Source organism: Bos javanicus, chromosome 18 (genome assembly GCF_032452875.1).
Source record: "Bos javanicus breed banteng chromosome 18, ARS-OSU_banteng_1.0, whole genome shotgun sequence".
Classification (NCBI taxonomy): Eukaryota; Metazoa; Chordata; class Mammalia; order Artiodactyla; family Bovidae; genus Bos; species Bos javanicus.
This window is the reverse complement of record NC_083885.1, coordinates 45,347,597-45,365,891: the sequence shown is the minus strand read 5'-3', so window position 1 is coordinate 45,365,891 and position 18,295 is coordinate 45,347,597. Positions and strand designations below refer to the sequence as shown.

General features: G+C 42.5%; 1 non-coding gene across 1 annotated transcript; it reads left to right on the top strand.

Moving 5' to 3' along the window:
- Positions 1-7,913: 7,913 nt before the first annotated feature.
- Positions 7,914-8,018, top strand: LOC133231227 (U6 spliceosomal RNA). The gene has a single exon (XR_009731102.1). It is a non-coding gene; the product is annotated as a U6 spliceosomal RNA (small nuclear RNA).
- The last annotated feature ends 10,277 nt before the right edge of the window (positions 8,019-18,295 follow it).

The following is an 18,295-nucleotide window of genomic DNA, read 5'->3' as shown; positions in this document are numbered from 1 at the left end:
ATCTTCCTGATTTCAGACTATACTACAAAGCTACACTCATCAAGACAATATGGTACAGGCAGAAATAGAAAAATATAAAACAATGGAACAAGATAAAAGCCCAGAAATAAACCCACACACCTATGGGCAGCTTATCTCTGACAAGGGAGGCAAGACTATACAATGAAGAAATAGCCTCTTCAATAAGTGATGTTAGGGAAATTGGACAGCAATGTGTATTATAGAAGAATGAAATTAGAACACTGCCTAGCATCATACACAAAGATAAACTCAAAATGGATTAAAAACTTAAATGGAAGACCAGAAACTATAAAACTCTTAGAGGAAAACACAGCCAGAAAACTCTTTGACATAAACCACAGTGTGATCCTCTATGACTCACCTCCTAGGTAACATAAATAAAAACAAAAATTGACAAATGGGAACCACTTTAGTGGTCAAAAGCTTTTTCACAGCAAAGGAAACCATAAACAAGATGAAAAGCAAATCCTCAGAATGTGATAGAATAATTGTAAATGAAGCAACTGACAAAGGATTAATCTCCAAAATATACAAGCAGCTCATTTAGCTCAACATCAGAAAAACAAACAACATAATAAAAAAATGGGCAGAAGATCTAAATAGACATTTCTCAAAAAAAGACATACTATAAATTAATCAATACATGAAAAAATGCTCAACATTACTCAGTATTAGATAAATGCAAAACTACAATGAGATATCACTTCACACCAGTCAGAATGGTCATCATCAAAAAATCTACAAAAAATCTGGAAAGCATGTGGAGAAAAGGGAAACCTCTTGTGCTGTTTGTGGCAATGTAAATTGATACAGTCACTATGGAGAACACTATAGAGAATCCTTAAAAAATTAGAAATGGAACTATCACATGACCCAACAATCCCACTACTAAGCACATACACTGACAAAATCATAATTGAAAAAGTCACATATACTCCAATGTTCACTGCAGCACTATTTACAATACTTAGCACATGGAAGCCACCTAGATGTCCAGTGGCAGATACAAGGATAAAGAAGTTGTGGTATATATATATATGCAATGGAATACTACTCAGCCATAGAAAGGAACACATCTGAGTCAGTTATACTGAGGTGGATGAAACTAGAGCCCATTGTACAGAGTGAAGCAAGTCAGAAAGAGAAAAACAAATATTACGTACAAATGCACACATATAAAATCTAGAAAATGGTACTGATGAACCTATTTGCTGGGCAGGAATAGAGACTGAGACATAGAGAACAGACTTGTGGACACAAGGAGGTAGAGAGTGTGATGAACTGTAAGAGTAGCATTGAAATACATACATTACCATGTGTGAATAGATAGCTAATGGGAAGTTGTTGCATAGAGCAGGGAGTGCATCCTGGTGCTCTGGGAAAACTTAGGGGAGTAGAATGGGGTGGTCAGGTGGGAGAAAGATTCAAGAGGGAGGGGACAAGTGTTTACCTATGACTGATTCATGTTGATGTATGGTAAAAACCAACGCACACTGTAAAGCATTTATCTGTCAATAAAAAATAAATAAATTTTAAAGAAATAAAATAGATAACCAATGAGGATCAACTCTAAAGCAAAGGGAACACTGCCCAATCCTGGGTAGGAGAGGAGTTTGGGGGAAAAATGGATAGTTGTGCGTATATATATGGCTCAGTCCCTTTGGACTCCACCTGAAATGATCATAACACTGTAAATTGGTTATCAGATCAGATCAGTCGCTCAGTCGTGTCCGACTCTTTGCAACCCCATGAATTGCAGCACGCCAGGCCTCCCTGTCCATCATCAACTCCCGGAGTTCACTCAGACTCACATCCATCGAGTCAGTGATGCCATCCAGCCATCTCATCCTCTGTCGTCCCCTTCTCCTCCTGCCCCCAATCCCTCCCAGCATCAGAGTCTTTTCCAATGAGTCAACTCTTCACATGAGGAGGCCAAAGTACTGGAGTTTCAGCTTTAGCATCATTCCTTCCAAAGAAATCCCAGGGCTGATCTCCTTCAGAATGGACTGGTTGGATCTCCTTGCAGTCCAAGGGACTCTCAAGAGTCTTCTCCAACACCACAGTTCAAAAGCATCAATTCTTCAGTGCTCAGCCTTCTTCACAGTCCAACTCTCACATCCATACATGGTTATACTCCAATATAAAAATAAAGTTTAATTTAAAAGAAAAAAGAAGTTGCAAACAATATTGCAGTGTAGAATGGGGTGCTATTAAAGTTGCCAGGTAGTAGGACCTGGCCAAGAGAAAAATAGAAATTTCTGGGCCAGCACATAGAAGAAGTTTCCAGGCTCCAGATACTGATTCAGGGAAGTGGCCCAACAAAGGCCACTGAAAAGATGAAGGACACAGTGACAACAGCAGGACAGGAGCCACCAGAGTCTGACCAGGGGCTCAGGGCTTGTGCTCGGGCCTGCCTGGCACTAACGCCTGTGAGACAATTCACTAATCACTGATCTAACTGTACACTGCTAAAGTCCACACGATCCTGTCTTCAAGGTCACATATTGTACTAACAGGCTACCACTGGCCGTCATTCAGGAGGCATGATTTGGGAGCACTTTTGTCCTTTTTGGCCAACCTGGGTATTTTCACTTGTTAAGCTTCCTGAGTCAGCTGCTCCCCGCCCCCAGTCCAGAAGGGCCCTCCAGAAGGGAGGAGGCTGAGCCAGTGCCCTCTGTGGACTCAAGGACTAGCATCTTGCCAACACACACAGCTCCTCCTGTGCAGGCCTGGGCACCTTCACACTGTGGCCTGGCATATCTCCTGAAAAAACGAAGCATGCGACACAGTCCCCTGGGGTGAGGACAAGCACAGGCATAAAAGGGCTCCAGGTGAGCAGGGAGCACCTGCCACCGGCACCATGACGCGGGCTGGAGCTCTCCTGCTGCTCTGCGCTGCCTTGCTCTTCATCGGGGGTGGAAGTGAGTGGTTGTGACCTGGGCTCCCCAAGCATTCTGACACCTTCCCAGGGCAGGACTGAGCCTCTCGGGAGCAGGAAGGGAATAGGGTGTTCTGATGAATGCCTTACAGGGAGTGTCCCCTTATCTTTCTGTTTCAGAGTGTGATGACATCTGCCCAGCCTTGAGGGACACTGTTGACCTGTTCATATCAGGAAGCCATGAGGCCTATATTGAACAAGTTGAAAAGTATAACCAAAACTCTGATGTACTGGAAACAGCTGATACCCTGAAGAGCTGTGTTGATGAGAAGTTGACACCACAGGATAAGCAGGATGCTCTCAGTGCTCTGGTGGGTCAGGCTGTGTGTGAATGTGCCTGTGTGGGGTGGGGTTATCAGGGGTCTGCTCAGGCCACTAGGAAGTGGAGGGCATCATTTTCTCTACACCCTGGCTCTTCCCCGGGAACCTGGGAGCAAAAAGAACCTCATGAATGAGGAGGTAGAGAGGAAGGGGCCAACACCCACAGTGTGGGAAAGGATCCTGCAGGAAAACTCAGTTCAGCCCTGGAGCTCTTGAGCTGGCCCTGACTGGGCTCTGCCTGGTCACAGGCCTGGTACCCTCCAGGTCCTCCTGACTCTGTGACATCACCTGCCTTTGGAGGTAGGCCCTCAGCACTGGCCTCCCTGACTTCACCCTCTCCAGCACAGGAATCTGACTCTTCTGTAATTCATTCATACTGAGTCCTTCCATTCTCCAAACATCAGTTCTTTCCCTAGTGCTTCAAGTCCCTACTCTACCCCATCTAACACCCACATTTGTCCTTATTCCCTGGACCCAACAGGTCTCACATGCCTAAAAGAGGTAGCTGCTTCCAAAAGCTGCCCTTCTGCCCTCCCCAGGCCTGGGATGCCCAGAGTCGAGGATCAGTCGATGCCTAAGGTCAATCCTGTCTCTGCTGCCCTAGAGGTGGTGGGAACAAGCAGCTGCTTCAGCTCTAAGTGTCCAAGGGCCAGAGGGAGGAAGCAGACAGGGATCAGCTCATCCCTAGAGGCTCCCAGGTATCACTCCAGAGCCCTGCCAGGTGGTCCTCAGCAGTCCCCCACTGTATCCCAGAAGACTGCCCACAGCCTTCCAGGGAAACCCCACAATCTCTGTTCCATCGGAGAAAGCCTCATTGGGAAGTATCCACCTTTACCTGCTCACATCCAGAGGAACTCCCTCCAAACAACCTGCAGGCCCCTCTCCTTGTTCAGTGCAGCTAATTGTCACTTCCACCCCTAAGGCCTCACCAGGTTTCTGTACCTTCTCTTACAGAATAAAATATACTCAAGTTCTCTCTGTTGATGGAGCCATCCCTGCCAGGAACCCAAGGAAGCCACTTGCCTGATCCCTAAGTAATGTTAGCAACCTGCCATGTCTAGGTGTCTGATTATAGAGGATTCCAGCAATAAAAAGCCCTGCAATTGACAGAAGAGTGCTTATTCACTGGAAATGGGGCTTTGTGGGTGTGGGAGAGGACATGGCCATAGTGGAGACCACCAGTGTGCCTTCCTACTGAAGCTGGATTTCAGTGCTGTCAGATGCTCCTCCACAAATTCAACAAGTGGGGACATGGATAATGATCATTACATCAGCCAGAGTGTCGATCATTTCTGTCATCAAGATTCACAGGTCACATGCATCATTCTCCAAATTTTATTCCTCCCAGCAACCTTGAGGGGTAGGAGTAATCATCCTCACCTGACAGGGGAGAATCTGAGGCTCAGAGTGGGTAAAGCATCTGCTGAAGAGACAGAACTTTCCCCACCCATCCATGCTGGGGAGACGAGCTTGGCTACCTCCCCCTGTGACTGTGCACGTATTACAGTCCTTCTTTGGGCTATTGCCATTTATAAAATCGAACCACCTCCAATCTTCAAGGTTGGGGAGAGGACAAAATAAAATAACAGGTGAGAAGGGCCCCTGTCCTAAGTGCCTGAAGGAGAGGAAGAACAAAGGGTCAAGTTTCACGTGCTAAACTCTGTTACCCCTTGGGCCTCAGTTGATCCTAATGCCAGCCCCCATTGTGGACTTAGCTGCCTCCACATACAAGGTGAATTGGGTCTCATTCTCAGAGTGAACATCTAGGGGCCTGGAGATTCTTGCTCCTCCTGTGTCTCTGCTGCCTGTCCACGAACCAGGCCCCATGCTCACGCTATCTGATTCTTCTTCACCTGACCCCCACTCCCTCTCTAAGAGCTTCTTCCCACCCAACAGCTCCCCTCCAGAAAAGAGTCTGCTGGGCTTACCCCACAGGGCTGGGTCTAGGACAGGGAATCTCTAAGGTCCTCATGGTGAGGAGGCTTAGGACAGGTCCCCTAGGTGATTCAGAGCTGCTGCTTCTCCCCATGGAGGGGACCTTGGGGGATGTGGGGAGGTCCCCTTGCCCTGGATGACCCTGGGCCCTTGTCTCTGCCCACCACTCCACCCCCACCAGGCTCTGGCTGAGGGTGCTTCTAAGATGGAGACCTGTCTCTGTGGGAGCTGAGTTGAGCACGTGTAAGCAGGTCCTGGAGCAGGGCCCCTTCTCCTCATCTGACCCAGGATGTGTATTCTACCTCCGCCTCCCACCTAACAGATATAAAAGCTCCAGGCCTTCTGAAAGGACAGTTGCCACCCCTATGAGTTAGGTGCTTCTTACAATGTCTTGAATATAGACTCATCCTGCTCTGCAGTGAGTGTAGAGTTGTTATGGGGATCCATCCAAGGACGTGGCAAAGATGAGTGAGGGGTAGTTGGTCCTCCTGGGACAGAAAGAGTCTGTCTCTAGGCTCTTGCTCAGCTTCACAAAACTCCTGGGTCTGCTTGGGAGACACCTCCATATTGCCCACTTCCCCCTCCCCTCACCCTGCCTTCCTCCAAACTATAGCACCCTTATCTAATCTGGGTTAGCAGAAAAGGCAGCATTTGATTTCTCCCAAATCCTTTTCTGACATCCAAAACCTCAGATGGGTGGAAAGGTAACTATCAAAAATTTGTGGCATTTGATCTCTGATTCTCACATGAATGTCCCTCTGAGATCATAGAAGCCCACCTCACCTCCACCTAGGCCAACCTGAGTTCACCTGCAGCTGTGGGATAATCCCCCACTGCCGACACTCCCCTCCTCAAACACCAGCATCTGCCCTTGCAGCTTGGTGGATTTCTCCAGCACTTGGGAGCTTGCTGAACAGAGCTCATGCCCACAGGGCAACCCTCAGACACTACAGACCCCAGACTCCTTGATTGCTGGTGTGTCTCCTCAGAGGTGAGCTCCACACTCTCTCTTAAAGGCCTCCAGGGGCCTTGAGCTCCATCTGCTCACCTCCGTGGCCTTTCTCACTTGGGTGTTCACTGTCCTTAGTTCCCCACTTCAGCACCTGACATCACCTCTCTAATTACCTACGTACCCCCAAGTCCCTGTCTGGGTCTCCTTTGTTGAGAACACAAAGTCTCATGGTGTCCTACGTCCATCTGCCTGTTTATGAAGGAGAAGAATTCAAGTGGAAGATGCTCAGTGAAGGCAGCAGGAGGAAGGGAGAGGGATACCATAGTTGAAGCTTCAGAGGCATCATCACCCTACACAGGGAACAGGAACCCCAATGCAGGAGGGAGATGCTCTCTAGCCATGTATTTATCTAAGGACCTTGCACTGAGACATTCTCAAACTGCCCTGAAACAGTGTTTTGGGGGTGAATCTCCTACCCAGCCCATAGGAATCTATTGGGGATTCCAGGCAGAAGGACATATTGCCCCATCTATCAAGACCTGGTAGTCAGAAAGTCAGACAGAGAGATGGGTGCAAGCTCTGAGTGCCAAGACAGAGGCAACAGGACTGAGACAAGCCTCCCAAAAGGAAAAGTCCAGAATCAGCCAATAGTTGAGGACAGGGCTTGCCTTCATGTTTCCAATGAAGACTGGCATAGATACACCCACTGCTTTTGTGTTGCCATCATACCTGGAAGTTTCCTTCTGATTTCCTTTTGAAAAATATTCTACTACATTGACTACAGTTCCAGTGCTATAATGTATCTCCCCTCATCCTTAGACTGGCAATACTCATGGACTCAGAACATAGGATGCCCAGTCAGGGCATCAAACCCAGTCATCTGAAGCCATGCACATGGAAGGGCAGATGCTCTCTTATGTGCCCCAAGAGGGACTCCTCAGGAAGGCACAGAGCTCAGCAGATCCTGAGGGGTGCTCAGCACAGGAAAGAGTTGACAGAAGCACATCTTCCATTCAGAGGACACTGTAGAAAATATATGGATGGATTCATCTTGTCCATTCCTAGATTACTGAGGTAACTGCTAACTGACTACTTTGCTAGATAAATAGATCCCACTTGTAAAGTTTGCAGGGCTGCACACAGCTTCATGCATGTGGACACCAAGGACACAGAAATTGGCATGAGCAACACTGCAGAGTCAGGTGGCCAGGCCCTACTGATGATAGCAGGGCCAGCCCAGATTCAAATCATCACTGCTTCTACGACAAAGGCAGCTCTGAGCAGACACATAGGGCTGGCCCAGAGTCTGAAACATCTTCCACACTCAACCCATGAAGGGTAAGCTTATTCTACACTCTTTCAGAAGAAGCATGGAAGGAATATACTAAATCAGAGAGATATCTAAACCATTTGGACTAATGATCCATGAGAAAAAATAAAGAGCAAGGGATAAGATTACTGAGGAAGCCCCTACGTAAGAGAGACCTTGATGGGACTTCCTTGGTTTTCCAGTGGTTAAGAATCCACTTCCAATGCAGGGGACGCTGGTTTGATCCCTGGTTGTAGAATGCCACATGCTGTGGGGAACCTAAAACCTGTGTGCCACAACTAGAGTGAAGCCTATGAACTGCAACAAAAGTTCCCATAAACTGTCATAAAAATATCCCTTTTGCCACAACTAAGACCAAACAGAGCTGAAAATAAATAACTAAATAGATATTTTAAAAAGAGAGAGAGAGAGAGAGTGCTTGCTTTTGCCACACATATACTAAAACTGCAACAATACAGAGGAGCTTAGCATGGCCCTTGAACAAGGATGACAAATAAATCTGTGAAGCATTCCATATTTTTTATGTGTAAAATAGACATCTAGCAGGAAGCTACTATATAGCACAGGGAGCCCAGTCTGGCACTCTCTGATGACCTAGAGGGTCATTAGAGACCTAGAGGGGTGGAACTGGTGATGGTGGGGGGAGGTTCAAGAGGTAGGAGGTATATATATGTGTTTAGGCAAGAATACTGGAGTGGATTGCCATGCCTTTCTCCAGGTGCATGTGTATATGTATATACATATATATACACACATACACACACACATATATATAACTAATTAAGTGTAAAACTATATATATTTTAAAGTTTATTTTATTCTAATGCAAACATAGCCTAGTATTACAAATATATATAATAAACTGCATAAATACAACCAAGCAGAACACTTAGAGGTCTTCCCAGAACAGACCACTCCCTACCATGTCCTCCACATGCCTCTTGTATGTAGAAAAACCTGTCTCCTAGGCTTTTCCTTCAACATGAATCTTCCACGGGTGTATACATGTTCCCCATCCTGAACCCCCCTCCCACCTACCTCCCCATACCATCCCTCTGGGTCATCCCAGGGCACCAGCCCCGAGCATCCTGTACCATGCATCGAACCTCCCCATCAGGTGGAAGAAATTAGCTTTATGTTTCCCACAATAATGTAGACTCCAGTCCTTCTGGAACCAGACAGTTGATGTTGACTCTAGATTACCTCAGCACCAATCAATCACAAGAATGTCCACCAGCTGATCACATATCCTATAAACCCTCCTCCCTCAACCTGTCTTTAAAAACCTTTCCCAGAAACCCTTTAGGGAGTTCGGGCCTCTGAGGTACTAGCTACCTCGACTCCTTTATTGTGTTGCATTGCATTAGTCACTCAGTCATGTCCAACTCATTGCGATCCCATGGACTGTAGCCTGCCAGGCTTCTCTGTCCATGGGATTCTCCAGGCAAGAACACTGGAGTGGGTTGCCATTCCCTTCTCTAGGACTTCTTTATTGGTGCCCTAAAATAAACACTGCACTTTCCTTCACCACAACCTGATGTCAATAGATTGGCTTTACTGTGATTGGGGAAACAGACTCATACCTAGTTCAGAAACATACACAGACTGAAGTAGAAAAATTGACTGATCTCTTAACTGATAAAGGAAATAAACAGTATTATAATACTAAGCAGTTATTGTGATTTATAAAAAAACTTCAAAAATAAGAATAAAGAGTTCTTCATAATCATGATAAAAGGCGTTTATAAAAAAAAACTCAGCGAACGCCATATTTGACGGTAAAATGATATAAGCAATCCATTTAAAATGAGAAACAGGGTAATGATGTTTGAATTGCTTTTTGTACTAAATACTGTACTATATTTACTAACAAATTCAGTACGAAAAGAAAGTTTGATGATCTCAAAGTAGAAAACAAATAAATAATCAAGAATACCAGACTTTCCTGGTGGTTCTGTCGGTTTGGAATTGGCCTACCAATGCAGGGGACATGAGTTTGATCTCTGGTCTGGGAAGACCCACATGATGCAGGACAACCAAGCATGTGCACCAGAACTACTAAACTCCCACTCTTAGAGCTTGGGAGCTGCAACTACTGAATCCTCCGTGCCCTAAGTCCCACGTACTGCAACTACTGAAGACTGCACATCCTAGAGTTCACCCTCTGCAAGTAGATAGTCTCTACTTGCTACAGTGATGAAGACCCAGTACAGCCAAAAAAAGAGAGAGAAAAGAATATCAATGACCTTTAAAACAAGGATCTTTGAAAATTCAAAAAATTTGATAAATGTGTATCACTTATTTAAAAAGCAATGACAAAAATTACCATAATAAATAAAAGAAGGGATGTCTTTATAGATCCACATACATAAAAATAAGAAAGCACTAGAAACAAATTGTGCCAATTAATTGAATGGCTTAATGAATTGGCCACTTTTCTTGAAGACAAAAATTACATAAAGTGACTCAATGCAAAAGAGAGTATCTGAATAGCCATATATCTGTTAAGAAAGATAAACTTTAATAAAACCATCACACATAGAAAGTTCAGGCCCACAAAATTAAAGAGGGGAATTTTATTATATATTTAAAGAAGAAATAATAACAATCCTATATAAATACTTTAAGAAAATGGAGAACAAAGGAACCTTCCCAACTCATCACTTGAGGCAAGTATTTCCTCATATATTTTTAGGAAAAAACATTACCAGAAAACTATGGACTGATACCATTCATAAACATTTACTCACAAAAATCAACACATTAGCAAATAAAACCCAGCAACACATAAAAGAAACGGCACATAAAGACAAAGTGATCTGTATCCCGGACCTGCATGTTTTGTTCAACATTCAAAGTCAATCAAGGTAATCCATCACATTAACAGAATAATGGAGAAAAGTCATATGATCACCTCAACAGATGCAGAAAAATATGTTTTAAAATCAAAACATTCATCTAGAGGGGTGGGATGGGGTGGGAGGTGGGAGGGATGTTACAAAAGGAGGGGACATATTTATACCTATGGCTGATTTACATTGATTAATGGCAGAAACCAACAAATATTGTAAAGCAATTATCCTCCAATTAAAAATAAATAAAAAAATTTTTAAATTGAACTATTCATAATACACATCCATAAACTAAGAGAAAAGTATTCTTCAACATTATGAGCTATACCTACAAAACTACCTACTAACTGAATACTTAATGGGAATACTAACTAACTGAATACTTAATGGGAAAAGATTGAATGCTTTCCTCCTAAAATCGAGAAGAAGGCAAAGACATCCACTTTTATAATTTTTTTGGAACATTTTACTGACAGTTCTGACCAGTAAAACAAAAGAATAAAAAAGAAATACAGACTGGAAAGGAAGAGGTAAAACTATGTATCAAATCATGCAGAAAAGAAATAGAAAAAACTAAACATCCATTAAATTTGTCAGTACAATAGTAATAGAAGAACATAATCTCCATCTAAGAAATGGCATCAAAAATAACAAAGAAGACTTCAGCTGACACTGCATTTAATGAACAAAGGCTGAATTGTTCCCCCTAATAAGATCAAGGATAAGGGAAAGTCACCTATTCTCCATTTCTGTTCAACATTGGACTGGAAGCTCTCACAAGTGCAATAAGGCAAGAAATAATCCAGACAAGCTACAGTTGGAAGGGAAAAAAAAATCAAACTCTCTTCCTCACAGAAAAAAATTATGATATACAGAGAAAAACCTAAAGAATCCACAAAAACACCACTAGTGCATGTAAGTGAGTTTAGCACATTCGTAAACTACAAGTCAATATATAAAAAATTGTGTGTATTTTACATACTGGAAACAATTCAAAAATCAAAGTAAAATATCATTCACAATAGCACCAGAAACATAAAATATTTTGGGAGGGAATTAATAAAATATGTGTAAAACCTGTAAAATGGAGAGTACAAAACATTAATTTCTAAATACAGTAAAAGTCACAAAGAAATGGAGACATATACTATGCTTACATATTTAAAGACTCAATAAGATTTCAATTCTATTGATCTTTAGAGTCAATGCAATCTTGATTTATATGCCAAGTAGGGGGCTTCCCAGGTGGTGCTAGTAGTAAAGAACCTGCCTGCCAATGCAGGAGACTTAGGAGATGTGGGTTCACTCCCTGGGTCGAGAAGACCCCCTAGAGGAGGGCATGGCAATTCACTCCAGTATTCTTGCCTGGAGAATCCCATAGACAAAGAAGCCTGGCAAGCTACAGTCCATAGAGTCGGATAGAGTTGAACATGACCGAAGTGAATGATTACACATGTACATACCAAGCAGGAAGTATGTAGAAAGTGAGAAACTGATTCTAAAACTTATATACAGAGTAATGTTAGCAGGATGGTTTAGTAAGAGATCCCAGTGTCTATCTCCCCAATGGAGGAAAAAAAAAAAAACAATTGGACAGGCAGATGTTAATGAAAATAGCTCTGACAGAGCTCAGGAGTCCAGTTAAAAAACTGAAGCAACACGGTAGTACTGCAGGAAGGGGCACCCCTTCCAGGGCCAAAAGGGGGCTGCAGTCAAACACTCGAAATGAAATATCCAAGGAGACACACATGCTGACGAGGTAAGAGACTTAATTGGAAAGGAGTGGCAGGACAGAAAGCAGGAGGGTAAGAGAACGCAGGAGAACTGCTCTGCCACATGACTCACTGTCTCAGGTTTTATGGTGATGAGGTTAGTTTCTGGGTTGTCTCTGGCCAGTCATTCTGACTCAGGGTCCTTCCTAGTAGTGCATGCCCTGCTCAGCCAAGATGAATGCCACTGATGATTCTGGGAGGTGGTAGGACATGAAGCATCTCCTTTTGATCTTTCCCAAATTCTTCTGGTTGATGGTGTCTTACTAGTACCATGTTTCATGCAGGACTTCCTGTTGTAAAATAACTCACACAAATGATTACTATGGTGCCTGGCCAAGGTGGGCAGTTTCAGTCAGTGTGTATCCCCTAACAGTAGCATGAATTAAAATGAGGGGAAGTTATGGAGGAAACCAACAGCCAGCACAACTGCTGCATATGCCCACAGCTCTCACCACAGAAGGTCTCACAGGTTTCAAGGTCTCAGACTCCTGGTGCTAAGTCCCTCCACCCTCCCTAATAGGACCCATGACAGCTAGTGCCTCCTTGGAACTCAGCACAGCCATCATGCATACAGCTAAGCTAGCCCTGGTCCTGAAGCCAGGTGCAGACCTGCTACCAGCTCTGACCTCAGCAACTGAACTTGTGCCTGCGATCAGACCCAGATTTTAACACAAGCCCTATCCTTGCCACGATGCATACTCCACTGCCCCTGTGCATTTACCTACAGCCTCACGGCTGAGTCTGTGCACACTCCTGGAATTTACCTTCAGCCTCACAGCTGAGTCTGTGCACACTCCTGGCACTACCAACCACCACTACCTGCCCTAGTTTCCTATTACTGAACCCAGAGACACTGCTGAGCACTATTACAGTTATGTTTCCATACAGTAACAGTGAAAACTTCAAAAGGAAATTAAGAAAAGATAAAATACTTAGAGTGAATCACAGAGGGGGGAAAACTTCTACATTGAAAACTACAGAATACTGATGAAAAACATTATAGAAAACACAAAGAAGTAGAACAACATGCCATATTCATGGATTGGAAGGCTAATGTTGTTACAATATCCATACCACCAAAAATGATATAAACAGTCAGTGAATTCCCAGGTTCCAAGACATATTTTTAAAGAACTAGAAAAATGGTCATAAAAATCATATGCAACCACAAAGGACTCTGAATAGCTAAAACAATCTTGAGAAAGAAAAACAAAGCTGGAGGTACCACACCTCTTTGTTTCAAAACATATTACAAAGCTGCAGTCATTAAAACAGTATGATACTGACATGCAGACATATAGACCAGTGGAACAGAAGAGAGAGCCCAGAAAACACACACTCATACACGTACACTCAACTGATCTTTGACAAGGTTGCCAGGAATACAAAATGGGAAAAGATGGTCTCTTCCATAAATAGTGTTGGAACTACTGGATATGGTAAAGAAAAAAAATGAAATTTTATTTTTATCTTACACCACACACACAAAACAATTCAAAATAGGTTAAACACAATGCCTAAAACTGTAAAATTACTAGAAGGAAACATAGGGGGGAAACTGTATGACATGGGTTTGGCAATGATTTCTTGGATATTAAAACCAAAGCACAAGAAACAAAAACAAAAGAAGACAAGTGAAACAAAATAAAATAAAAAGTTTCTACAGAGCAAAGGAAATCATCAACAAAGTGAAAATGCCACCTATATAATGGGAAAATATTCTCAAACCACATATCTGATAAGAAGTTAATATCCAAAATAAACAAGGATTCCAACACTAGGCTTCCCCGGGGGCGCTGGTAGTAAAGAACCTGCCTGCCAATGCAGGAAATATAATGAGACATGGATTTGATCCCTAGCTGGGGAAGATCCCCTGGAGGAGGACATGGCAATCCACTCCAGTATTCTTTTTTTTTTTTTTTAAATCTTCCAATTTTATTTTATTTTTAAACTTTACATAATTGTATTAGTTTTGCCAAATATCAAAATGAATCTGCCACAGGTATACATGTGTTCCCCATCCTGAACCCTCCTCCCTCCTCCCTCCCCATACCATCCCTCTGGGCCGTCCCAGTGCACCAGCCCCAAGCATCCAGCATCATGCATCGAACCTGGACTGGCAACTCGTTTCCTACATGATATTTTACATGTTTCATTGCCATTCTCCCAAATCTTCCCACCCTCTCCCTCTCCCACAGAGTCCATAAGACTGATCTATACATCAGTGTCTCTTTTGTTGTCTCGTATTCTTGCCTGGAGAATCCCATGGATAGAAACTGGCATGCTGAAGTCCATGGGGTCACTGAGTTGGGACACAACTGAAGTAACTTAGCATGCACACAAAAGTACCTGCTGTTGCTACTGCTGCTGCTGCTAAGTCGCTTCAGTCGTGTCTGACTCTGTGCGACCCCAGAGACGGCAGCCCACCAGGCTTCCCCATCCCTGGGATTCTCCAGGCAAGAACACTGGAGTGGGTTGCCATTTCCTTCTCCAATGCATGAAAGTGAAAAGTGAAAGTGAAGTCGCTCAGTCATGTCCGACTCTCAGCGAACTCATGGACTGCAGCCCACCAGGCTCCTCCATCCACGGGATTTTCCAGGCAAGAGTACTGGAGTGGGTTGCCATTGCCTTCTCCTCAAAAGTACCTACACCTCCATAAAAAACAAAAAACATTCCAACTGAAAATTAGGCATTGGACCTAAATAGGCAATTCTCTGAAGAAGACAAAAGAAGGGCCAGCAGGTATATAAAAGGTGCTCAATATCAACAATTATCAGGGAAATATAAAGCAAAACCACACTGAGATATCACTTTATACTTATTATAAAGGCTATTTTTAAAAATACATGCAAGTACTGGCATGAATGTGGAGAAACTGAGACCATAAGCTGGCACAGCCATTATAGATAAGAGCATGGAGGGCCTCCAAAAACTGAAAAATACAATGTCATCTGATCCAGCAACCACACTTTAGGGTATTTATCTAAAAGAATTAAAATCAAGATCTCAAAGAGATATTGCAATCCTGCGTTCATTGTACCATTATTCGTGGTACATGGGGGTAACCCAAATATCCATCTATATTTTATATAGATGAAGAAAATGTGATATATACAGAGTGGAATATTGTTCAGCCTTTAAAAAGAAAAAATTTTACTATATGCAACAAAATGGATGAGCCTTAAGGACATTATTGCAAGTGAAATAAGCCAGTCACAGAAAGGCAAATTCTGCTTGATTCCACTCATATGAGAAAGTATATAAAGTGGTTAGTTAAACTCAAGAACTCCCTGGTGATTCAGTGGTTAGGACTCCATCTCTCATTGCTGAGGGCCCAGATTCAATCCCTAGTCAAGGAACTAAGATCTCACAAGTTACATGATGCGACGAAAATATAAAATTATTTCAAAAGTATTTTTTATTAAAAAAGAAAGTATTTAGAGCCATAGTAACAGATAGTAGACCAGTGGGCTACCAGGGGCTGATGGTAGTTGTCAAATGGGAATATCCGTTGACAGGTTATACAGTGTGCAAAATGCAACATTTCTGGAGAACTAACATACAATATTGTGCTTACAGTGAACAAGATGTACAAAGTCATTAAAAATGTAGATTTCCTGAAGGAAGTGTTAGGGCTGCTGGGACACTGACACAATAGGTATAAACTGGGATTGTCCCACTTATAGGAGATAAAGAAGCTTCAATTTTGGCTCCTTTGGGGATGGTGTTATTTTTCTACCAGGTATACTACTATGACTGAGTTTTCTAAACATGTCATTTCCTAGGTTTGAGTTCACTTAGCTAATGAGAATACATGAGCTCAGCACACAAGCCTGATATCTATGGCTATGTGTCCATTGGTTGATCTCTTTTTCCATTGAAAGTAATTTAACTCTGCCTGATGGACTAAGCTGTCTTGGTTCTTTAGTTATAAGGATAGAGCTCAACAAGCCAGGGGACAAAAGACCTAGCACATGCTGCCTGGTCAATAAATATTTCAACAAAGGAGCCATTGTTGGAGGTGTTATTGAAAGCCACCAACTTCCTCACCTCACCTGAGAAACTGTTTCTGTCCTTGTAACAGTAGTGATCTCAGAGGAGATTCTATGGCTGGGAATGTATGATTCATATAAACAAATAAATATTTAATAGAAATTTAAATGAAGAATCAAAAAGTAAAAAAAAAAAGGAGTGTAGATTTCATATGGTCTTCCATGACAATAAAAATATAATTTGGAAAATAGAACAGAAATGTCTGCCATCAAGTAGCTAGATTAACAAATTTTGGTATACCAACATGAAGAAATACTACTTGGTAAAACCTAACCTAACCTATTGCTGCACACAACAACATAAGTCAACAATAAGACTGGATATATTTAGTCCCAGACCAGATAGATGGTATATTTCATGATTCCATTTACATGGGTAAAATTATGGAAATGTTTAAAATATTGATTATACTTATCAGTGTAAAAAAAATTTCAAAACAGCAAAATGTATACCAAAATTGAGTGTATTCACTGTACCTGGACCCCTTCATGGATCACAGTCCTGGCATAACTCAATGAAGCAATGAGCCGTGCTATGCACAGCCACCCAAGATGGACAAGTCATAGTGTTCTGACAAAACATGGGCTATTGGAGGAGGAAATGGCAAACCACTCCAATTCTTGCCAGGAGAACCTCATGGTACCTAAAGGTAAAAAGATATGACACTGTTTGCGACTGGAAAGTATCCAATATAATACTGGAAAAGAGTAGAAGGCAATTACTAATAGCTCCAGAAAGAATGAAGAGGCTGAACCAAAGCAGAAATGACACTCAAATGTGGATGTGTCTGGTGGTGAAAGTAAAGATCAGTCCTCTAAGGAACAGTATTGCATAGGAACCTGGAATGTTAGGTCCGTGAATCAAGGTGAATTGGATGTGGTGAAGCAGGAGATGGCCATAGTGAACATCAACATCTTAGGAATCAGTGAACTAAAATGGACGGGAATGGAGAATTTGATTCCAGATGACCAGTATATCTACTACTGTGGGCAAGAATTCCTTAGAAAAAATGGAGTAGCCCTTAGAGTCAACAAAAAAATTCCAAAATGCAGTACTTGGGTATAATCTCAAAAATGACAGAATGATCTCTATTCATTTCCATGGCAAAGCATTCAACACCATGGTGGCTCAGATCATGAGCTCCTTACTGCAAAATTCAGGCTTAAATTGAAGAAAGTAGGGGAAACCACTACACTATTCAGATACAACCTAAATCAAATTCCTTATGAATATACAGTGGCAGTAACAAATAGATTCAAGGGGTTAAGTCTGGTAAACACAGTGCCTGAAGAACTATGGAGGAAGGTTTGTAATATTGTACAGGAGTCAGTGACCAAAACCATCCAAAGAAAAATAAATGAAACAAGGCAAAGTTGTTGTCTGAGGAGGCTTTACAAATATCTAAGGAAAGAAGACAAGAGAAAAGTAAGGAAAAAAGGGAAAAATATACCCAACTAAATGCAAAGTTGCAGAGAATAGCAAGGAAAGATAAGAAAGCCTTTTTAAATGAACAATGAAAGAAATAAAGGAAAACAATAGAATGGGAAACACTAGAAATCGCTTTTTAAAAAATTGAAGATATCCAAGAACATTTCATTCAAGGATGAGCACAAAATAGAACAGAAACAGTAAGGACCTAACAGAAACAGAAGAGATTAAGAGGTGGCAAGAATACACAGAACTATTAAAAAAAAAAATCTTAATAACCTGGGTATCCATGATGGTGTGGTCACTCACCTACAGTCAGACATCCTGGAGTGTGAAGTCAAATGGACCTTAGGAAGCATTACTCTGAACAAAGATAGTGCACACGATTTTAAACAGTTCAGCTGCTCTTAAAGTGCTACACTCAATATGACTGCAAATTTGGAAAACTCAGCAGTGGCCACAGGACTGGAAAAAGTCAGTTTTCACTCCAATCCAAAGAAAGTGAAAGTGAAGTCTCTCAGCCATGTCCGACTCTTCGCGACCCCATGAACTGCAGGCTACCAGGCTCCTCCGTCCATGGGATTTTCCAGGCAAGAGTACTGGAGTGGGTTGCCATTGCCTTCTCCGAATCCAAAGAAGGGCAATGCCAAAGAATGTTCAAAAACCGCACAACTGCATTCATTTCACATGCTA